At 38.1% G+C, this 25,487-nt stretch overlaps 1 protein-coding gene across 2 annotated transcripts in view; it reads right to left on the reverse strand.

The window, feature by feature from the left end:
- Positions 1–17,946, reverse strand: part of col10a1a (collagen, type X, alpha 1a) — a 36,706-nt gene extending 18,760 nt beyond the window's left edge. The window contains exons 1-2 of one of the 2 annotated variants that reach the window (XM_057860382.1): positions 17,689–17,946; positions 15,296–15,325 (exon numbers count right to left, since the gene is read on the reverse strand). The gene's annotated coding sequence lies outside the window, so the exon portion shown is untranslated. The remainder of the gene's footprint in view (positions 1–15,295; positions 15,326–17,688) is intronic. The other variant, XM_057860381.1, reaches the window with a different exon arrangement.
- Positions 17,947–25,487: the final 7,541 nt, after the last annotated feature.

Genomic DNA, 25,487 nt, shown 5'->3' on the forward strand with positions numbered 1-25,487 from the left:
TGTTTTTTTCTTCTTTTCCTTCATAACCCCTTCCTGCTCCCTGCTTTGTCATAATTAATGAGGTATGTTGAATGATCACAATGGAAGCATGTCATACTCTCAATGTGAAACATTAAAACTGTTCAGACCAACCGGACACTTGGACTTCCATTCTCCGTGTCAAACAGCTGAACAGGACAGGTTTACAAAAAAAAAAAAGTAAAACGCATTGGCTGCCATTTACCCTGCATGATGTCCAATTATTTTGAAGTGGGAGATCTAACTTACTCGCTGCCACTCTTCCACTTCCAATGGATTGGACGTCTACAATTGATCTCATGTGTTACAGTGATACAACTAATCAAAATCCATAGCAGGAGGATGATTGGAGACCACATGACTAGTCGTCTATCATCATCTTGGGAAGCGCATCAAGTGCTTATTTTTTACCTAGCGGCCATCTTGGATGGGGCGACCAGCGGTTGAAAATTAGATCTGAAAAAAAAACGTTTTACAAACCATCGGCACGTTATTTCTCAATATTCCCCGATACCATGTCGTCATTTTTGTGCCGTATTGTAACACCAGGATTAACTATTGATTTATTTGAACTAGAGATGTCCCGATCGATCGGGATCACGTCATTTTCAAAGTATCGGAATCGGCAAAAAAATATCGGACATGCCTTTTTTTAATATATTATAATTAATATATTTTTAAATTAAATCGTTTTCTGATTGTATTTAACGTTACAGACATAATGTGGTACACTCTTCCAGAGTCTTTAGTTTAAGCTTAAGGTGGGGTTATCAAATTTATCGCGTTAAAGGCGAGAATTATTATTTTTTACATTTATCACGTTACAATATTTAATGCAATTAACGCATGCGCTGCACGACCCACTCACGCATTGTCGCGTTCAATCTATAATGGCGCTGTTTTACCCATACAGTATATAGAGCTAAAAGGCAGCGTAAAATGAGTAGAGTGAATTTTGGCAGCCTTTGGAGCCTTTTTTTTAAACGGCTAAAGCCTTACAATCCCTCTCCCAACGATTAGAATAATATTGGGAAGCAATGTGGGGAAGAAAGGTAGTAGTTGATCTTTTTCTTAACACCCTATGTTATTTCCCAACAGAGAGAAGATATATCAATTGGTACCACAACGCACAGCCATGGTTGCACTTCCCATCATGCATTTGGCCAGAAGTTAAATGGCTACAGTATTATTTATTGAAAGCTCAACAAATACACTAGATGGCAATATTTAGTCACAATATACAACGTCACATTTATCCTTTAAGAATTACAAGTCTTTCTATCCGTGGATCCCTCTCACAGAAAGAATGTTAATGATGTAAATGCCATCTTGAGGCTTTATTGTCATAATAAACAAATACAGTACTTATGTACTGTATGTTGAATGTATATATATTCGTCCCAGTTTTATTCATTTTTTTCTTAATGCATTGCCAAAATGTGTATGATCCGGAAAAATGATCGGGAATGATTGGAATTGAATCGGGAGCAAAAAAAAAAAAGCAATCGGATTGGGAAATATGGGGATCGGCAGATACTCAAACTAAAACGATCAGGATCGGATCGGGAGCAAAAAAACATGATCGGAACAACCCTAATTTGAACTTCAAAGTTTATATATTTTTTTCTCCCCATTTTAATTAAAAAAAAAAACTAAAATTACATTACGAACAGAAATATCAGGTCAGAAAGCAACTTGGGAGGTTGCAACCATGGCGCAGTGCGCGGCGATATCAAGCACTCTGGAAAGATAACAGCCTCCGAAAAGGAAAGGCTCTCTCGCCTTTCGGGCCTGTTTTGGAGCGCTCCGTTGCACAGGAATGGATGTTTCTGGTTTCTTGTCGCCATGCTGACCGAGGCGCAACCCACACCCAGGAGGCACACATAATTGTCGGTTGATGTAAGAGAGTCGACCAAACCTAATCACGTGAGCTGAGCTACGGCTAAAGATACACGCTCTGTCACAAATTTAATGTTTCAATAAACTCTGCGGACCGCTAAAAGCTACTTTGGACTTTATGAATGGCACACTTGACAGGGGCCCTGGGAAAATTACAGACTCCTGGACACAAGTGTGGACCCGGATAGGGCCGGAAGTGTTAAAAAGGCCTTAAAAATGGCGATGGTGGGGCTGAGGTGGTGATATGTGGGAGGTCAATCTCTGGGGGATCTGAGGAAAGGAGTTACAGTTTTTCATTCTGTCCAAGCCCTCTTCAAGGAAAAATTGAAAAAGTCAAAATAGGATAGGGCTGCAAATAACGATTATTATTATTTTTTTTTTAATAACCGATTAATCAGACGATTACTTAAATGATTAATCGGATAAATGTCACTCTTCAATTACCTTCACAATTTACCTTGTAGTTGTTTTAGGCATATTGTAAGTAACAATGAAGACAAAATTGATGTCCAGTTTCTTCAAAAATAATATATATATATTTTTTTACAGCTTCCTGATTTAACTGTAGTCTACAACTATATCGATTATCAATTTCGTTGGCAACTAATTCATTCATCGATTTTAAATCGATTAGTTGTTGCATCTTACGCTGTAAGATATTAGACAACTGGCAGAAATGTGAATTGTTGTTTTCCAAAGTAAAAGCAGATTTTTGTTCATGTCCTACTACCACCTAACAAAAATTTAATGAAGAAATCTGATAATATTTAAAACTGAGAAGTTATATGTATGTTCTAATATAAAAATTTAGACAAGTTTAAGGTGAAGAAGGTTCTAAATGATTACCGTAATTTTCGCACTATAAGGCGCACCTGACTATAAGCTGCCACTCACCAAATTTGACATGAAAACAACATTTGTTTATAGATAAGCCGCACTGGACTATAAACTGCAGCTGTCCTCACTGTATTATGGGATATTTACACCAAAAGATATTAACCGGTATAACTTTATTTGACAGCGACATCATACGACTGTCATAAGACAAAATGAACCACGATGCTTCATTGCTTCAAGAAGCTTCATTTGGCCATCACTGCTCCCTTGGGGGAGTCACGTCAACCTCTGTTGGCACCTGCTGTCAGCACTGTTGTTGTCCAACATGCCTCTTAGCATGTATTGCAGCACTACAGAAATAAATAACAATCAAAATTCATGTTCTGTGCTAATTATTTCTTCAGTTACTGTTCCAGTTGTTACATTAATTGCTAGTTATGGTATTTGGTACCACTTTATTTGACAGTGTCGCCATAAGACTGTCATTAGACAATCATAATTTTGACATGACACTGTCACGAGCATTAATGAATGCTTATAACAGATGTCATATAGTGTTATCCGCAGGGGTGCACATATTTTTTTTGCCCAGGTTCTCAGACCTGGAGATATGACTTGGTCCTCATTGAGCTTGAGAGCCGACCCGCCTGATGCGATAAAATTATGACAAGCTTTACTTAGAGCAAATTAACTTTAATTAATTATATTAACAATTAATGCTTGATTAACATCAACTAGCACAACAAAATTGCCAATACTTTGAAGTGAAATGTAAAGAAATAAACATAAAAGCTTCAATTCAAAATAAAGGGCATTATGCGGCTGCCACATTAACTTCAAGCCTTTGTAAAAGTGGGATGTCCTCCCCATAAGATCTCATTGAATGTGCATGTTTAGCTTTGTAAAATGCGAGCAAAAACACGTTTGTCAGTGCATGGCGCTGTTTCATAGCGCGAGTGGGGTCCTGTCTGACATCGATAGTTTGCTTAAATGCCACATGCTCTGTTTTTTTCATGCGTTTCAAAGTTTGGATGGCTGAAATTCTTTGACCCTACATAAAATGCGCTGCTCTTATCAGCGACATTAGGATTCTCACGGCACATTTTGTACCGCATTTCTGTGCGAGCATCATTTGCTTCTAGCCATGGTACCTCCTTCAGCCACTTTTCAACAAAAGTCCTTTTTTTCGGTAGCTCCGGTGACGTCTCTGTCGTCTGTCTTTTGACGGGGGTGGGGGAACACGGAAATAATTACTCAGTGGGGCCTGCCTCTTCGACATTTTGAGAAGTTATTTTCTCGTGTCCGCCGCAAATACAGTGGTCAGCCATCGGTACGCAAAAGCGTATAGAAGCCATTGAGGGCCAGCGTGTTTGTCCACGTCCAGTACGCATGCGCGCATGCGGACCACTTATGTGCACCCCTGGTTATCCAGCAAATAATCTGTCTTCTGGGCTTAAGCCAATAAAAGGCGCGGTCCAATGAACGCCTGTGTTCACTTCCATTCCTCTGCCTTTTCGCTCGCTATGTGCTAAAACAGCGTCATTGTAAACTGTTTGAGGCAACGCATGAATGGGTCATTCTGTCCATGCGTTAATTGCATCAAATATTTTAACGTGATTAATTAAAAAGGTTAATTATCGCCCGTTAATGCGATAAATTTGACAGCCGTAATATTTAGGTAAAATACCGATTTAACTCAGTTTTTTTTTTTTTTTTTTTAAATTTTACATTTACATCAGAGCTATCAAAGGAAAAAAATCAGCATTTTGTCTGGTTCACCTGCATTTTTATTAAGTATAGTATAGTACAGTGCCTTGCAAAAGTATTCGTCCCCCTTGAACCTTGCAACCTTTTGCCACATTTCAGGCTTCAAACATAAAGATATAAAATTTTAATTTTTTGTCAAGAATCAACAACAAGTGGGACACAATGGTGAAGTGGAACAAAATTTATTAGATAATTTAAACTTTTTTAACAAATAAAAAACTGAAAAGTGGGGCGTGCAATATTATTCGGCCCCCTTGCGTTAATACTTTGTAGCACCACCTTTTGCTCCAATTACAGCTGCAAGTCGCTTGGGGTATGTTTCTATCAGTTTTGCACATCGAGAGACTGACATTCTTGCCCATTCTTCCTTGCAAAACAGCTCGAGCTCAGTGAGGTTGGATGGAGTGTGTTCGTGAACAGCAGTCTTCAGCTCTTTCCACAGATTCTCGATTGGATTCAGGTCTGGACTTTGACTTGGCCATTCTAACACCTGGATACGTTTATTTTTGAACCATTCCATTGTAGATTTGGCTTTATGTTTTGGATCATTGTCCTGTTGGAAGATAAATCTCCGTCCCAGTCTCAGGTCTTGTGCAGATACCAACAGGTTTTCTTCCAGAATGTTCCTGTATTTGGCTGCATCCATCTTCCCGTCAATTTTAACCATCTTCCCTGTCCCTGCTGAAGAAAAGCAGGCCCAAACCATGATGCTGCCACCACCATGTTTGACAGTGGGGATGGTGTGTTCAGGGTGATGAGCTGTGTTCCTTTTACGCCAAACATTTTTTCATTTTTTGCATTGTGGCCAAAAAGTTCAATTTTGGTTTCATCTGACCAGAGCACCTTCTTCCACATGTTTGGTGTGTCTCCCAGGTGGCTTGTGGCAAACTTTAAACGAGACTTTTTATGGATATCTTTGAGAAATGGCTTTCTTCTTGCCACTCTCCCATAAAGGCCAGATTTGTGCAGTGTACAACTGATTGTTGTCCTATGGACAGACTCTCCCACCTCAGCTGTAGATCTCTGCAGTTCATCCAGAGTGATCATGGGCCTCTTGGCTGCATCTCTGATCAGTTTTCTCCTTGTTTGAGAAGAAAGTTTGGAAGGACGGCCGGGTCTTGGTAGATTTGCAGTGGTCTGATGCTCCTTCCATTTCAATATGATGGCTTGCACAGTGCTCCTTGAGATGTTTAAAGCTTGGGAAATCTTTTTGTATCCAAATCCGGCTTTAAACTTCTCCACAACAGTATCTCAGACCTGCCTGGTGTGTTCCTTGGTTTTCATAATGCTCTCTGCACTTTAAACAGAACCCTGAGACTATCACAGAGCAGGTGCATTTATACGGAGACTTTATTACACACAGGTGGATTCTATTTATCATCATCGGTCATTTAGGACAACATTGGATCATTCAGAGATCCTCACTGAACTTCTGGAGTGAGTTTGCTGCACTGAAAGTAAAGGGGCCGAATAATATTGCACGCCCCACTTTTCAGTTTTTTATTTGTTTAAAAAGTTTAAATTATCCAATAAATGTTGTTCCACTTCACGATTGTGTCCCACTTGTTGTTGATTCTTGACAAAAAAATTAAATTTCATATCTTTATGTTTGAAGCCTGAAATGTGGCGAAAGGTTGCAAGATTCAAGGGGGCCGAATACTTTTGCAAGGCACTGTATATTAAGTATATAGTATATTAAGTATAGTATATTACGTATTTTAATGTATCTTTAGTATGTTCTGTCTGTATGCATTTAACAAAACAAGCAGAAAGGGCATGGTAGTGCTATGGGTGTCAAATTCACCTCTTGTAGACGTTTCGCCGGTGTAGCACATTTTGGCGGCGTTTTTTTTTTGCTATTCTCGTCTCATCCCGTCTTTGCCGTTCATTTTTCTTTTGCTGCTGGTTTTAGGAAATATCGACAGTGCTTTCATGCTCATTAAAGTTCCTCTTGGGTTCAAACTGAAAGTTGAGCAGATGACATGTTTATGTCGCTAGAGTCATACTCTGGAAGTTCGGCAGATAACCATGTGATCAAGATGGATTTCAATATCACAATATTTTAACTCCTAATAATGTTTATCTTTTAGAAACTACAAGTCTTCCTATCCGTGGATCCCTTTAAAATAAGAGTGCCACGTGATACTTTTGAATGTATTATTATTTGTATGTATAAGATCACTATTTAATGTGATTGTTTTATGGTATTGTTGAAATGTTTTGTTGTTGTTGTTGTTTTGGGGCGAGCCCAAATATTTTGGCCTAATTATTGTTTGGGGGTACTAACCAACCAGAACCACCACCACATTCACCTATAATCACTTTCTGTACAAGCAATCACACGAGTAATAGGCCTCATGGTTTTTGCTAAATGACAGACTCACTATCCAGATTGCTAACTAACAGATTGACAAAGACACACACTCGGAATGAGAAAGTAAGTTTGGAAACTCCTGGCTTTTAATTCAATGTGAGCATTTTTCCCCTCTCGAAGTCCAAATCATAAAGTCCAAATCGGATGAAAATAGAGCTGCGTGACGCCAGACGTCGCTCGCCAGTCAAGCAAGTCGAGCACGAGCTTATCGCCGCCGTGATGATAAGTTTTGCTGCCACAGTTGCGCTGCGCCAAGTTTATTTCGGCAACCGTCTGACTCAGCTCCTTCGGCCAGAAAATATCAGATTTGCAGCAGCCAGAGCCTCATTTAACTAAAAATACAGGCACTTGTGCACATAATATACTTAAAAACAAGCCTGTATGTGTGTACAAAAAAGGCAAAAAATGGGAGTGGTCTTTTCCTTGATAGCTTCCAGAAGGGATTTGATGGGATGCTGATGCTGCGGCCTATCTCGCTCCACTTGAACACCTCCGCCAGATTTACCACTAACATGACCGCCTTTGCACTTCCACAAAGCTTTTGAAGGAATGCTGCTACATCCTGCCAATATTCTAAAGTTAGAGCTCTGCTTGCATAACCAACTGTGAGGTCGAACTGTTTACACCCTGTTTAAAATTAATTTAAAAATATTTCAAATACAGGTACAAAAACATTAGCATTTAATCCTCAATAATTGTTTGTGTTTAAAGCATATACTAGTCCAGTAGGCACATTTATTCCACATTTATGGCCAATAATTGAATCACAGTTCATTATGCTTTGTTTAAAAGCATTGTTAACATTTAAAGTCGCAATATTACAGCGGTTTGCAACATTAACCCTTTAATACATGAGCTTATTTTGTCCGAATTTGCATGCCTTTTCTGTTTGGCTTTTACATTGTCATTGTCATTTGTCGATTGCCTTTCCTCTTCGGGAATGTAAATGGCAAATGCGCAGAGAAATGGTCTGTCAATCAAATGACGTTGGGCGGGGCTTTCCAACCAGGAATAGTAGTCAATATTCCTAGTTTACCTGAAGGAAAGTGACGTCAGTTATCGAGTTGCACGTGCAGTTTTTATGGATAGGATAGACTGGATAGATATGGATATGGATAGACTTATTACGTGATAGATTCAACAATAGAAATACATTTTTCTAGACCGGTAAAAAAATTTATTATAAAAAAATATATTATTCGACACACATGCCAGACCATTCAAAGAATAATTATTTTTTATGTCCGAATCTTCGCGTTAATAATCATGACCCCATTGGAGGAAGTGGCGTAGTGCAGTCACACAAAACAGCCGCGGTCGCGCTTGGGTAGCCGTACGGCGCATGTGCGGAAAGTTAAACCAGGAATAATCAGTTATCGACTACTATTCCTGGTTGGAAAGCCCCTCCCAACGTCATTTGATTGACAGACCGTTTCTCTGCGCATTTGCCATTTACATTCCCGAAGAGGAAAGGCCATCGACAAATGACAATGACAATGTGAAAGCCAAACAGAAAAGGCAAAGGCAAAAAATACATTTGTCATTGTTTTTTCCATTTGTGGTGTTCAATGACAGAAAGTAAAAGTCAATGAAAAATATTGTCATTGTTTTTTCCGTTTGTGGTTATTAATGACCAAAAGTAAATGTCAATGACAAAGTATACCGTTATATTTGTATTTATTTATAAATTTATTTCTCGTTATATTTATTTATTCATTCATTTATTTACCAATTCATTTATTTATTTATGTATTTATTTCTCTTTATATTTATTTATTTATTCATTCATTTATTTATTTATTCATTCATTCATTTATTTATTTATTTATTTATTTTTAATTTTGGCACTCCTGTGACTCCATAAACTTCTGCACTTTCAAATGAGACCAAGCGGCGGGACGTGGATGAAGTAATTAAAGCGTGACGAGGCTTCAAAAATGATTTGTGTAAAAGTGTCGCCGCCAACATGTTCGGTGTTAAAGGGTTAAATATAGTTTTTAGGAGTAAAATATAAGCCTTGTTTTTTTGATGAACACACATCAGCAGGCATGATTGCAATGTTTATTCAGCACGTTTATATTTTTACATTGGCTATGGCTACTGTAATTATAATTGTACGTAATTAGTAACAGCCTAGTAAATAGTGGGGGTGTAACGGTATACAAAAATCTCGGTTCGGTATGTACCTCAGTTTTGAGGTCACGTTCGGTACATTTTCGGTACAGTAAGAAAACAAAATGCAAAATATAAATGTGCTAGTTGTTTATTACACACTTTTGTGCTTTCAACAATAGGAACAGTAGCCTATACAAAGCTAGAATTCTGCTCAAAAAGTAGCGGGTATTTAAAGAGAATAATCCAACAACAATTTGCCTGTCAGACCGCACGTATTGGTCAGCTTTCTTACTGAAAGAAAGAAGAAAAAAGAAGTCCTGTGCTAAAGAGAAAAACAACCCCAATGACAAAAGACAAAGACAAAGATTTTAACATGTATTTTACAAATGAAATGCGTCAGAAGTGGAAGCACCAAGTACCGAAACGGTTCAATACGAATGCATGTACCGTTACACCCTTAGTAAATAGGTAAGCTGTAGAGAAAAAAAGTTGTGCTATAAAATAACTGGAATTTTTTAATCAGCATGCCAATTTTAGTTTCATTCTACATAAAAATCTGAGTCAACAGATTAATAAATAAATAAATAATACTGCCCGTTTTATGGATTGCGAGAGAGTGTTGCTGTAGTTATGTATGACTAAAAACATTACTTAGCGTAATTAAGCAAAAAGAAATCTACACGCAGGACTCTCTTCCAAATATATGAGATGCATTCCAGTTTGTCCAAACAGGGCGTAGCTGTACTTACAAAAACTTACACTTTTAATTATCTACGTCTGATCTTTCCAAAGTCTTTGTCTCAAATGAAAAAGGCGTCATTTAATCACATATTTCGCTAAATGTCAGAAAATTCCTCATAAAAAAAATAAAAAAAAACGCCAGAAGGTGTCTGCTCCTTGTGGAATTCTTTCAAAGTAAAATAAAACCACCTCAAATGGATTTTGGTACTTAAGTGTGGGTCGCGTTGGCGTCTTGTATTTAGGGATAATGACAAATCTGCAACATCAAATTTCACGTTTTAACTGTCAGGCAGCTTTTTTCTGAGCAAAATGCCCAGAAATGCCAACAATGTGCAAAGTCTTCTGCTCACTGGATGTCTGGGATATTCCTGAATATTTAAGACATTTTCTGAGCTGGAAGAAATATTGAAAAATCCATGCACAAAATGTAGAAACTATTGCTGTCAAATTTACCGCGTTAACGGGCGGTAATTAATTTTTAAAATTAATCACGTTGAAACATTTGACGCATTTAACGCATGCGCGGAATGACCCGCTCATGCATTGCCTCAAACAGATTACAATGACGCACTTGAGAGCTAAGAGGCAGAGAAAGGTGTCTTGTTTTGTGCTTTTTCTAAACAAAGGTATACCAAACGCGATGTGCTAGCACTTTGTTTCTTTATTAGCACATTCAGCTTCAACATAACACAGTTTACGGCTCTCTGCAGGCCGTAACTCTAACTCACTCCTGCATCATATGAGTAAACAGCATTGGCGCCGCGTGGACTTCAGGGTGCCTTGGATAATTCTATATCAGAATATTACAAAAGGGGAGTGGACACAGGCTTTCATTGGACCGCGCCGTTTATTGGCATAAGCTTCAGCAACTCCTTCTCAACAAACATGAGTATCATTTAGTGAAAGCACAACAAAAAAGAATATCTCTCAAAGAAAAATGTTCACAAAAAGAAAAGCGCTTCAATCTGTATTAATGAGGCCCTATTCTCAACCACATAAACAACAGTGCAAAGAGAACTGGCATACCCAATTTAAATAGCTATGCAAAATACACATAAAACTTACTCAGCCTTTGGTCAAACTCTATTCAAACATTTCGTTTAGTCCAACAAATACACTGGATGGCAATTTTTAGTCACAATATACAAACTGTTAGAGGTCTCGTACGTTGTGAAGCCAGCACTCAAATGACCGTGAGGTACAATGTATGGACTAGTAAACAGGGAACTACAGTGTCAGTCGAGGGACAAAACACACTATTTGGCTTGAATTTCTAAGGTAATTTAAAACTCGCCATTAACACCTTGTGGTGTATTTCAATCACTAACAGAAAGAATGTTAATAATGTTAATGCCATCTTGTGGATCATGATTGGAAAGCTTAAAATCTCAATTTTCTGGGGGCAGAACATTTTTGAACAGGAGGGCATTAAAACAAAAAACAGCAAAACCCTATCTGGAGGTAAGAGGACGTGAGAGCAGAATTACAGAGGCCATGACTTTAACGAGGTATTATCGCGTACTTACCTTGTTTCGATCCAAAAACTCCATGTAGCATGTATGATTGAGTGGCAAGACACAGCTGTTAATGGCCACAGCTGGATTTTTGGGGGACTTTATGGGTGAAACATGGTAATATAATAAGGGTCACGATGCAGAAATCGCAGACATCAAGGAGTGATCGAGATTTTCCTTTTCATATATTTACCCTTTTAAACATTTTTTTATTTATTTTTAATTTTTCTTTGTTTGGATCCATTATTTATTATCTAACATATCGGAGAAAATGAGACAGTAACAAAAAAAAAAAAATTAAGCGATAGTTATGAGGTAGATATCCGTGACTTTTTTACAGACGCCATTTTTTTCATTGTGACGTAATTTATTTAAAAGTTTAAAATATGTGAGTGAATAATTTTTTAAAGTTTGTTTTTTTTAAACTAAACATTAGACATTAATTAATGATTCTAAGTTAAAAATGACAGACATTTCGAAAAATAAATATGATTGCTTACCTTCTTTTTATGGCTAGTTTGAAACAAAAGCGGTTGCGCGACGTCTGTAAACGGGGGTTTCCGGGGTAAAACGGGCAGATTAAACATAGTTCGGGGGCTTATTGCGCCATGAATCTGCTATGGCAGCGTAGACATATTGTTCTATCAAACACAACAGTTCTTTTGGCTTACAATACAGCAGTTTATTTTTAAGAGGGGTGCAAGAGCAGAAACTGCTTTTTCAGCCTTGTCTGTGTTTTCCGCCATAAGTTTAAATCTATATTTATATTGAACTGGGATTTTTTTCAGTAAAGGATCGTGCTTCTGTGTTGTGCTGTCAATGGCAACCGATGCGGTAAATATCAAATGAAAATAAATTTTCACTCATCTTGGTATGATTATTTTGTTTCTCTTTTTTGTAATTAAAACAACTTTAACACAGACATATTTTAAGGAATAATAATTATACTTTGAAGCTCTGCCCACATTTTAGACCTCAAGAGGACAACCAAAACAGAATTTTAAAAGTTATGTAGCTAGTTTTCCCCAAAATATTGCTGCCTATGTTGTCTTTATTCTCAAATGACCGTACAACTCTGAGGGAACTGCAGCCATTTCTCAACAAAAGTCCACAAAAGACAACAATGTGTGGAGGAGTCACACACCCAGTGGATTTCTGTAACAATACTTTCTATTTGCGTTGGTGCATTATGCATGGGATCTGTGGTCAATCCTCACTACCTCTCAAGGTAGATAGTTAACGCTGCACCGCACAGATTTGCGGCGCGCGATGTTGTCTTCTCGTTCTAAATTTGGCAACCGTTCCTACCTCTAAATAAACGTTAGCTATACTTCGGTCATACATCACACTTGCCGTCAGTCTTTTTAATGGACAATGTGTTCCTTTAGCAATGGTAAGTTCGGGGCATGTGGCTTCCAGAGGAAGCTGATGTGAGCAGTATTCTATAGTTCAATGAGAACACAGCTCAAAATAGCAAAACCAATCCCAGTTTGCTTCATTATATAACATAGCGGTACCTTGAATTACAAGTTTAAAGGGACAGACAACACATACTATAAACCAAGGGCGTAGGTTTGCATAGGGACGGTAGGGACATAACACTACCAACTTTTCAGGATGCTCAAAATGTCCCCACCAACGTTGTAAAACGTCTGTAAAATTAAAATTTTTTTACTCCAAAATGAATTAATAAAGGTTTACAACTATTTCAAATAAATATTGACAGATGAGCACGTATTGTGGCATCTACATAGACAACACCAACTTGTTGCTAATACACACTCAGCAGTCAAAACGATACATTATTTGCAATTATTTATACTAGGGCTGTCCCAAACGACTAATTTTCTCCTGATTAGTCAGCCGACTATTTTTACGATTAGTTGACTAATCTAATAATTTTTTAAAAATTGTTTTTTTTCGTTTTTGTTTACTAATTTAGCAATGAAATTTTTGTTGACGCTTATCAATTCACAAAAAAACATATTGGAACACTTAAATTATTTATTAAAGTACAAATAAACACGTAAATAACAATAATAAATCACAAATAAACAATGAGTTCAAATGCTGATAGAATTAACTAGTGTAGCATCCCGATTGAAAAGGTGGTCTCTTAAACTGATGGTTTACAACTTTTATTCCATCCTTGATGTAATCACACCGTAAAAGCTACGGTGCACACAAATAAAACAACACAATTAGAAATTAACAAAAACTTTTCACCTTTTTCCTTTTAAACCTTATTTATATATCAATGAATTGCCTTTACCTTAATTTATTACCTTATCATTGACAATCTCTGCCTTGAGTGCAATCACTGTATATACTGTATATATTTATGACCTTTTAACCTAATATAATTTTCTATACCATAAAATAAACCATAACATGAAGTAAACCTTTCAGTTAGCATTAAGGACAATACTAATAGCATTTATAAGCCCATTGTCAATGAAACATTATTATTCAGTAAGGCGACAGCACCCTCTGGTGTACAAAAAATGAAAAAAAAAAAAAAAAACTGGGTGACGGCGCTTGAGGTGTTTATTCACGGCCGACGTGCAGCCAAGCTTGGCATTGAAGAGACAGGACAGAAGAGTGTACCCTCCGTTGTTTCTTTGAAATAAGTCAGTGTTTTGGACACTCTGGTGCGCTTTTTTTGGCTTTGTGCCACTTTCCCCGCTTGCATACAGAGCATCCAACATTCTGAACTTTCCACGCATATATTTTTTTTAACCCTTCATTAACCGTCGACGGGATGTTGTGTTCGTCGACGGATTTACGTCATCGATGACGTCGACTATGTCGACTAGTCGGGACAGCTCTAATTTATACCCACCTGGACGCCACGAACTGAATGCATAAAAAAGTTGTCCGAGAGTTTAAGAGGATGCTTGCCGTTAGCATTAGGCTAATGCTAACGCAAATGCTATGCTAACGCTACAAGTTACATTTAGCGTGTGATAGGGTTGTTCCGATCATGTTTTTTTGCTCCCGATCCGATCCCGATCGTTTTAGTTTGAGTATCTTCCAATCCCCGATAATTCCCGATTCGATTGCTTTTTTTTGCTCCCGATTCAATTCCAATCAGCCCTGATAATTTTTCCCGATCATATACATTTTGGCAACGCATTAAGAAAAAAATGAATAAAACTAGGACGAATATATACATTCAACATACGGTACATAAGTACTGTGTTTGTTTATTATCACAATAAATCCTCAAGATTATTATTAACATTCTTTCTGTGAGAGGGATCCACGGATAGAAAGACTTGTGACTTTGTATATTGTGACTAAATATTGCTATCTAGTGTATTTGTTGAGATTTCAGTAAATGATACTGCAGCCATGGCCAAATGCATGATGGGAAGTGCAACCATGACTGTGCGTAGTGCTACCAATTGATATATCTTCTCTGCATTGGGAAATAACTTAAGGTGTTAAGAAAAAGATCAACCGCTACGTTGCTTCCCCACATTGCTTCCCATGATATTTCTAATCATCGGGAGAGGGATTGTAAGGCTTTAGCCAATTAAAAAAAGGCTCCAAAGGCTGCCAAAATTCACTCTATTCATTATACGCTGCCTTTTATCTCTCTATATAGGTAAAACGGCGGCATTACAGATGGAGCGCGACAATGCGTGAGTGAGTCGTGCAGCACATGCATTTATTGCGTTAAATATTTTAACCTGATACATTTTTTTAAAAATTAATTACCGCCGTTATCGGGATAAATTTGATAACCCTACCTTAAGCCTAAACTAAAGACTCTGGATGAGTGTAACATATTATGTTTGTAACGTTAAATACAATTAGAAAATGATTTAATTAAAAAATATACAGTATATATATTAAAAAAAAGGCATGGCTGATATTTTTTTGCCGATTCCGATTCTTTGAAAATGACTTGATCGGACCCGATCGATCGGGATGACATCTCTAGTGTGTAATGATCACTCAACACAGACCTTTAAAGGCTAAAGCAACATTGCTTATTCTCTCTAGCTAAGAAAACAAATCTTACCTTGTGAGAAAGCCTCGAGAGGAGAGGACACTGGCGAGTTGGGGGTAGACGGGTGAAGCACATTGAAGTGCATACGACAGGAGAAAAAGTCTTAATTAGCATTATTATGTGAATTAGAATCATATTTTGAGACAATTCGACTATATACAACAATTTGGCAAAGCGCAGATGACAAGAAATTAGTGTTTTAATCCGCCGTCTAGCCACGCCTACCATTATATGGCTCTAGCGTCCCCAACAGGTGGAGGACGAAGGCAGGAGAATGGTTTCCTCTCATTTAGTATGCAGCCCATTGAGGTTGGAATTATTCATAACGAGGATAATGCGACCAAGAGAGCTTCAAAATTTCATTGTTTCAGTCCCTCTACTCCAATATTTTTAATTGATATTCTTTTTATTGAAGTATTTATCCCAATTGCTAAATAAATGGTATGGTCCTGACAAATAACAGTCTTGTTGTAAATCGATATAAAAATGAATTTGTTCAGTCCGACATGGCAAAATTACTCCATGATGGTCAAAACTGTCCACTTCACTTTACTGTCTCACCTCCCGAACGATATTTTATGCCACCGTAGTTGGTCAGGTTTTTGTCATTTCCCTGCCCCCCGGCTTTGGAGAATGTAAAAAAACCAAGAGACGTAACAGCTAGCCGACATGCTAACACGAACCGAGTGACATCTCAAAGTCTTATTTTCGGTTTTCGAAGCGAAAAATCACACAAAACTAGCCCGGGTCATTTCACACTGCGGCGGGGTTGTCGATTGTCTTCGCCGATCGGCAACCCGCCCGGCGGAGAGCAAGTTACAGCTCGTTCCCCTGCTACTACGGACAGGAGCGCTCGCCGGGGAAGCAGCTTGAGAGTACCGCGGTATAGCTGTATAGCTGCCACACGGTCAACACGAATATTATTAAAATAATGCTTTACTAAACGACGACGACGTAAACAGAGAGCGGCGTGCAATTGTTGTGCAGCTAACATGACAGAATGTGTCTGGAGTGAGGAGAGCTTTTCTACATGCCTATCCATGATCAAACGTAAGTAAATAGTCCTTTACTTAAAGAAAGTTTGTAGTGTTTACTTTGTAATCGCTGTATTCGTGGCCTTTTTTAACACAAAGTTGCAATTTTTGATTGGGTGGAAAATTTGACAGAACACCGGGCACATGAAGAGGGCAATAAGCAGAGTATAGTGCTCTCCCGTTGGGGGGGGTGTGCGACAAGCCGCCAGTGTCGTCGGCCGAGTGGACAAGGAGCATGTCAGCCACAAAATGCAAGCTACCTACGTATTAAAATGATCCCAGTATTTGACATAATCAGTGTTGTCAGTAACGCGTTACTAACGCGTTCCTGTAATCTGATTACTTTCGTTCAGTAACGAGTAATCTAACGCGTTCATTTTTCGAAGCCAGTAATCCTATTAAAGTTTGTTACCCTAGTGTCTGCGCGCTACTATTTTTTTTTTTTTCCTGATGATGTATGTAGAATAAAGAATACTGTGGTCATGTACGAAGAGAATCTGAACAGAAAATATTGCTCGAGTTTGGCAGTGACATAGAGGCAGTCGGACATCTGGGCATTTAATGACGTCACCAGCCACAACAAAGCGTCGCCATATTGACAATGGGGCACAAGACGAGTCACTTGTAATACAAACGCATTGAACTTTCGTCTTATTTGCCGTCTTTTTTCCATCGGAATGGCTAAAAGTTGCCGTGTTGCGGGTTGTCACACAAAGAAGAGTTTGGAGCCGCATTTGAAGTTCTTCATTCTTCCTCGCGAGAAGAAAAGGAGAAACAAATGGCTGACAGCAATTAATCGAGGAACAGTAAAAGAAGACGGTTCCGTGGACTATTCTCGCCTGTGGGAGCCTAAATCCAAGCACATTTACGTTTGCAGCCGACATTTTATTACTGGTGAGTAAACTTTATTCGATTATTTTTTTGCCCCAATTAGCTGCTACGATTCAATAGACTAGGCAGTGGTTATTATTACCGAACTTAAATAATTAAATAACGCTTGGAGGTGAATTACAGTGTTCTGCCAAAATGTCCTACATCGGCGAAACGTCTTACATGAGTCGAATTTGACACCCAAATTACTACCGTGCGCTCTAAACTTGTTTTGTTTAGATGCATACGGGCAGAACGTACTAAAAAAATGCCTTAAGAAAATACTTTAATGTAGTTATTTCAAATAAGGATGGTTTAAATACGCTACGTGACTAATGTGGTCACCTGCTTCAAAGCTAACCCAAAAAAACCAATGGTTTAAAGGATTAGAGGGTAATACATGCAAAAAGTATCTTAAAGGCAATGAAAAGGTTTTAAAAAACTAAATAAAAATAAAAATAGTGAGTACTCGTCGCCTAGAATTGATAAAGGTCAACTTACTGGGTGACTTTATGAGGTAGTTGTAGATGTTTCCGAACTCCACTGCAGGCCATTCCTTTTAATTGTTCATCCAGCTAACAGCTGCAAGTTTGCAAGGGCAAATTTCCAAGCCAATACACAATAATTTTAAATTGTACCGCCTCCTCGCGTCTGTTGGCAGTGACTCGTGATAATAGTAAGCCATGTTTAAGACCTTTTTAGGAAAAAAGATGCAAAACACACCTGAAATATATGAATTTCAGACGTTTGTCAATGGAATGTTTAGCTGCGCGTTCCCCCTTCGCAAAATGGCGACCCGTTGCTAAGCGAGGTAACGTCATCGTGACATCACGCCGACTTCCTATATCAGATGTCACGTTTTCTCATCGGGGGAAAAAAACGGGTCGCGTGTATTACCATGCTATGAGCGCTGTTGGCGGCCAACAAACAACTGGCTACCTCTCAGGATGCTAACAGTGGAAGACGTAGGAGAAGAACACAAACGGCTGCATTTGCTTATTGGACATACAGCCATGACTTCACATTTCTCTCCAATGAAGATGACCAAAAATATCTCCGTGTGTTGCAAACTTTGCGTTGGCTCAAAAGAGCAGTCGGCCGCTAATAACTCTACATCTAATTCAAGGAAGCACTTGGAATTACAGCACAACGCGACAAAATTCGAAACAAAGCCGTCAGGTGATGAGATAGCCAGCACTTTTACAGTTTGTAACCAGCCTTTACGTACATTTTATTGTTATAGTTTATAATCATAGGTGGAGTGTGACTTTGTGTGTGTGTGTGTGCTGGTGGGGGGGGGGGTGACAAAAAAGCGAGTCAAAAGTCTAAAGTTTGGACACGCCTCATCATTTGTGCTTTTTATATATTTTCACTACTATTGTAAATTCTCACTGAAAATATCAAAACTATGAATGAACATGAGGAATTATGTACTAGAAAACAGGTTTTATATTCTACATTCTTCAAAGTATCCACCCTTGAGGTGTTTCCAAACTTTTGGCCTATACTGCATGCATAATGAAATACTTTGTAGGATTCTTGTTCATTTCATTTAATTTGTTTTTGTTGTTTGTTTTATTGCTTTACAACTTTTATAGACAGCATTTTAACGGCTAGATCTTTATCTTAAAGGGGGAGTTCAGAATTTTTGACATTAGGCTTAATCTTCGAGTTAGCGGGGGTTTAATTAGTCGTTGGAGTTGTTTTGAACATATTCCGTGCAGTTTGTCGGTTATTAGTTAGTTTCAGGGCTCCGGAGTGGCTGAGCTAGCGCAAGTCAATGGTGGTTGAAATCAATTCCATTGACTAACTAAACCCCTGCTAACTCAAAGATAAAGCCTTATCTGAAAAACTCAAGTACATGCGATGAAATTTTTCTGTTGAGGGAGCAAAGGGAGAAAAATTGGGAAAAGTAACTGACAAATTACTTTTAAAGTAACTTAGTTACTTTGATAATAAAGTCATCAGTAAAGTAACTAGATTACTTTTTTGAGGAGTAATCAGTAATTAAATTACTTTTTCAAGTAATTTGTGACAACACTAGACATACTACAAAACACGATGTTTACTCACTTCCTCGTAAGTCAATGGTCTCACAGTTGTGGGGCATGTTTTGGCCAATATCCACCGGTGAATGGGAACCTTTTGAAACACCAAAAAGGCTCACACGCCTCTCCCTGGTGCAGCAACGTTTTTCTGCAGCCGTTTGGCTGGCGTGATGCGAAAAATAAACAAATTAATCCGCAAAATCAGCTGAATCCTTAGTCCTTCCCATATAACAGTTATGACTGGATAGTGAAGAGGACTCCTTCTTCCGTACACGTCACAGCGCCCCCTTTCTCAACTCGAGACTTGAGCCGGAAGTCACTCATTTTCATTGCGCGGTATTCAAAAATGGAATATATGGCGGAAAACACTCAGGTGACTTGAAGTTCCGCTCTGCGACCCGCAATTTGGGCAACTTTCAAAATTGTCTGATATGCATGTGTGATACATCATTGGAAAGCTTAAAATCTCAATTTTCTGGGGGAAGAAAAATTTTTAACAGGAGGGCATTAAAAAAAAAAAAAAAAAAAGTTTTTTAAACAGCAAAACCCTATCTGGAGGCGAGAGCAGAATTACAGACGCCATGATTTTAATGAGATATTATTGCATACTTATGTACTTTGTTTCAATCCAAAAACTCCATGTAGCATGTATCACTGAGTGTCAAGACACAGCTGTGAATGGCCACAGCTGGATTTTTTGGGATTATATGGATGAAACATGGTAATATGACAAGAATCGCGATGCAGAAATTGCAGACATCAAGGAGTGGTTGAGATTTTCTTTATCATATAATTACCCTTTAAAACTTTTTTTTTCCTTTTTTTTTTGTTTTGTTTGGATCGATTATTTATCATCTAACATATCAGAGAAAATGCGACAGTAACAAAAAATAAATAAATTAAGCGATAGTTATGAGGTAGATAGCCGTGACTTTTTTACAGACGGCATTTTTTTTTATTGTGACATAATTTGTTTAAAAGCTTAAAATATGTGACTGAATAATTTTTTAAAGTCGTTTAAAAAAAAAAAAAAAAAAACGAAATATGAGACATCAATGAATGATTCTACGCTAAAAACGACAGGCATTTTGAATAATAGATATCATTAATTACCTTCATTTTATGGCTAGGTTGAAACAAAAGCGGTTGCGCGATGTCTGTAAACGGGGGTTTTCAGGGTAAAACAGACAAATTAAAAATAGTTCGGGGGCTTAATGCGCCATGAATCTGCTATTGCAGCGTCTAGATATATTGTTCGTTCATACACCACTGTTGTTTTAGCTTAAAATACAGCAGTTTCTTTTAAAGAGGAGCCCAAGAGCAGAAAGTGCTTTTTCAGTCTTTTCTGTGTTTTCCGCCATATAACACGATCGCTTCCACCCACATCCAAGCGGTCCATTTCATTCAAGAGCATAAAACTCGTGAAATATGAAATAAACATGCTTTTTGGTGTCATACGCACTTTAAATGAGTGACACAACCAGACACTGCTACGATGCATGCTAACTACATAGAAAATGTCATGCATTGTGAACATGTAACGGAAACTATTGATAATTTTCGTCTCATCAGACGAAAACTGGCATTCGTCCCGTTATGTTTTAGTCACAAAACACATTTTTAGCTCGTTATCGTCTCGTCATCGTCATGAAAAAAGTGTTGACTATTTTTGTTATCGTCATCATTGACGAAAACAATCCTTGTCCAGAGAATCGATATTGTATCGAATCGTCATGACATTGGTGTTTTACACCACAAGTAACTATGAGAAGGTGTCTGCTGTTATGGAACAAATTGGCATAGTGATAATAACATCAGTTGGACAGAAACACAAACAAGCTGAAAGGTTGAAATCAAACAAGTCATTTAGTTATTTTGGCCTTTTTACGTTTGAACTCAAACATAGAATCCAAATACAAGGTAATTCATGAATGAATCACCGCAACACAGAGGTGTGCTAAACTATTTACTGATGCTTGCGGTTCGAAGTAGACCTTGGCCGCATATCAACAGAAAGCAAACGGAGGCACCTGAACCCAAAACATCCTGTGCCTTCTCTCAGCTCTGTTTTTCCTTTTAATTAAGTGTCTGCCAAAATTCCCCAAAACCCACTTGACCAAATTGCACTTGTAAAAATCAGGAAAAGAAGCTCTTCTTTTATTTTCAGAGATTTTTGTAGTTCATCCAAGAACCGGCATGAAGTCACAGGAAAGGGAGTTTCTTTCTGGTTTGGTTTTTGGTAACTTTCCACCTAAACCAGATTTCATATTTACAGCAGAAGGTAGCAGTAACGTGGTGCCTTTGCCACAGCAGGACAGCTTTGTGACAAAGCACGTCTCCACCGATGTTTTCAACTCGGGAGACTGGTTTGTTTTGACCAACGTGGAAAGAAATAACTCACAGGCTAAAAGCAGCTATTTGGCGAAGAGAGGACAGACTCGGCCAAGTGTAAATTATAACTGTAAATTCAGAAAGACAGTTGACAACAACCAACGTGTGGAAAAATTAAACATCAGTCAGGGCGAGGGACACTTAGAGACCAGTTAGCGCCAAAAACCAATAGAAAACAAATCATTTTTTATAATTAATCACCATTAATGGTGATAGACGTCCAATCCATTCGACCTGGGAGGGCTAGTAGGGGGTGCAGTTTAATGTTTGAAAGACAAACAGTAGGGGGCGCCTATGAATCCCTTCGGGAGTTTGTGGTGATGACCAGTGTTGTCACAGATTACTTAAAAAAGTAATTTAATTACTGATTACACCTAAAAAAAAAAAAATCTAGTTACTTTACCGATTACTTTATTATCAAAGTAACTAAGTTACTTTAAAAGTAACTTATCAGTTACTTTTTACCATTTTTTCTCTTTTTGCTGCCTCAACATAAAAATGACAACAACAAAAAATGTCATCGCATGTAATTGAATTTTCACATAAGGCTTAGGTTTAATTAGTCGATGGAGTTGATTTCAACCACCATTGACTCGCGCTAGCTTAGCCACCCCTGAAACTAACAAATAACTGACAAACTACACGGAATTTGTTCAAATCAACTCCAACGACTAAATAAACCCCGGCTAACTCCAAGAGCCTAATGTAAAAAATTCTGAACTTCCTCTTTGAAATAAAGACCTAGCTGTTAAAATGTTGTCTCTATAAGTTGTAAAGCAATAAAACAAACAACAAAAATTAATGAAATTAACAAGAATCCTACAGCGTATTTCATAATGGGTCAAGATCGTTTTTCGAGCAGATCATGTGATTAGCACCTAAGACACTAGGTTTTGCTTTGCTAAGCCAAAATTACACCTGTGGAGGCAAGATGGGTATTTAGAATTTCTGAGCTTGAACAGTTTTATATATACAGTATGTATATATACAGTATTGGCCAAATGTTTGGAGACACCTCAAAGGTGGATACTTTGAAGAATGTAGAATATAAAACCTGTTTTCAGTTATTTCATTTTTTTTTTGCCATTCCATATGTTCGTTCATAGTTTTGATGTATTCAGAGAGGATTTACAATAGTACTGAAAATATATAAAACGTAAAAATTAGAGATGTCCGATCACGTCATTTTCAAAGTATCGGAATCGGCAAAAAAATATCGGCCATGCCTTTTTTTAATATATATATGTATTTTTTTTTAAAATCGTTTTCTAATTGTATTTAATGTTACAGACATAATATGTTACACTCATCCAGAGTCTTTAATTTAGGCTTAAGATAGGGTAATCAAAAATATCCCGATAACGGCGGCAATTATTTTATTAATAATGTGTCACGTTAAAATATTTAACGCTATTAATATATGTGCTGCACGACCCTCTCACTCATTGTCGCGCTCAATCTGTAATGACGCCGTTATACCTATATAGAGAGATAAAAGGCAACGCAAAATGAGTAGAGTGAATTTTGGCAGCCTTTGGAGCCTTTCTTCAATTGGTTAAAACCTTGCAATCCCTCTCCCCATGATTAGAAATATCATGGGAAGCAATGTGGGGAAGCAAGGTGGCAATTGATCTTTGTCTTAACACCTTTGTCTTAACACCTTAAGTTATTTCCCAAAGGAGAGAAGATATATCCATTGGTAGCACGACGCACAGTCATGGTTTTATTTCCCATCATGCATTGGGGCATGGCTGCAGTATCATTTACTGAAAGTTCAACAAATACACTAGATGGCAATATTTAGTCACAATATACAGTCACAAGTCTTTCTATCTGGATCCCTCTCACGGAAAGAATGTTAATAATGTAAATGCCATCTTGAGGATTTATTGTCATAATAAACAAATACAGTACTTATGTACTGCATGTTGAATGTATATATTCGTCCGAATTTTATTCATTTTTTTCTTAATGCATTGCCAAAATGTATATGATCGGGAAAAATTATCGGGAATGATTGGAATTGAATCGGGAGCAAAAAAAAAAGCAATCGGATCGGGAAATATCGGGATCGGCAGATACTCAAACTAAAACGATCGGGATCGGATCGGGAGCAAAAAAACAAGATCGGAACAACCCTAGTAAAAACGTTTAGGTGTGTCCAAACTTTTGACTTTTGTTTCAGTCATCAACATGCTTTGCCCCCAGCCCCACAAAAGTAAAACTTCGCCTGTGGTTACAAACACTGACAATAAAATATGCATAAAGGCTGGTTACAAACTGTAGAAGTGCTGGCTGTCTTGTTACCTGTAGGCTTTGTTTGGAGTTTTGTCGCATTGTCCCGTAATTCCAAATGCTTCCTTGTTGAATTGAATGTATAGTTTTTAGCGACCGACAGTCTTTTTCAGCCAGCGTAAAGTTTGCAACGCACGGAGATATTTTTGTCATCTTTAATGGACAGAAAAGTGAAGTAATGGCTGTATTTCCAGTGAGCAAAGGCATCCATTTGCGGTATATATCCTGCCTTTCCCTGTTAGCCTTGCTGCCTCATCAGAATGCTATGTTGTTGACCGCCGTGCCAGACAGCCTCAAACAGCATCGTAATACACGTGACCCCCCCCCGATGAGAAATGCTCTTCGTACATGACTACAGTATTCTTCATTCTACATACATTATGAGGCAAAAACAAAATAGTAAAGCACAGGCACTAGGGAAACTAACTTTAATCGGATTACTGGCTTGGAAAAATGAACACGTTAGATTACTCGTTTCTGAAAAAAGTAATCAGATTACAGTAACGCGTTACTTACTGACAACACTGGTGATGACATATCATTCTCCACTTTTATTAGCGAGTCATTTAACTCGACCTCAATGCAAACAAAGTGATTTATGCGGTTCTCTCAATTTTTTTTTTTTTTTTTTAACCAAAGGCATGTGCATAATTTTGGGGGGGTTCTTGCCTCTATAACTCTAAATAATAGAATTGGAAGTGGTGCAGTGTTAACTGTTTAAAATCAGACGCACAGTGGATATGATGCCATGTTTTTGTGATGTGAAACTTGAGCTCAAGATAAATTGTTTTAAAACTTCCAAACAATATCTGGCAAGATGCTGAAGGAATCTGACCTTCTAGCCAGACCGCAGCCCAGCCAACCCTGCACAGATCCAACGGCCCGGGCTGGCGGGATTCCTTGCAACCCGGCCAGAAGGCCAAACTCTACTCGTTCACATTAGTCTTAACCCTTTGTATTGACTCCAATTTGAAAGGTTTAAAGAAGGCTCACCCAAAACACGTTGACAATTTATTCAGGTCGACAGTGATCAAAACAGCAAGGCAAAACAGACACAGACTCAGGCGAGGAGCCAAACTCATTCCAAGGTCACCATATCAGAAGTCAACAAAAGGTTCCCGAGAAAAATGACAACGATTAGTTAAACATTCAGTTTTTTTGAAGGCTCTCGCAAGGAGGGCCGTGGACAGGAAGAAGGGTTTGTGTTGGGTATGTTGTGTTTGGGATTATTGCCTGTTTGTGGATTGGACAGGAGGATTCGGGAGTTACTGTTGTCAGGGCAACGAGGGTTGTGGATTTTGCCACCTCAGTGTCAAAGGGGCTCTTGAAGTCTTATCAGTTGGATATCGGGTGGTATTTATTTTTATATTTATAAACAGTTAGACGATGCCAACGAGAAAGTTCCTTAAACTTCCTTAAGTGCCTTCAATGCACTTAAGGAAGGCAAAACTGTGGTTTTAAAAACACAACATGTAATTATTTATGTTTTATGTTTATTTTGACACTAAACGTCAACTGGGAGTGGCAATAAACAGCCTGAAGCCTCTTTTTTGAAGAATTGTTTAT

This window comes from Corythoichthys intestinalis, chromosome 15, assembly GCF_030265065.1.
Source record: "Corythoichthys intestinalis isolate RoL2023-P3 chromosome 15, ASM3026506v1, whole genome shotgun sequence".
In the NCBI taxonomy this organism is placed as follows: domain Eukaryota; kingdom Metazoa; phylum Chordata; class Actinopteri; order Syngnathiformes; family Syngnathidae; genus Corythoichthys; species Corythoichthys intestinalis.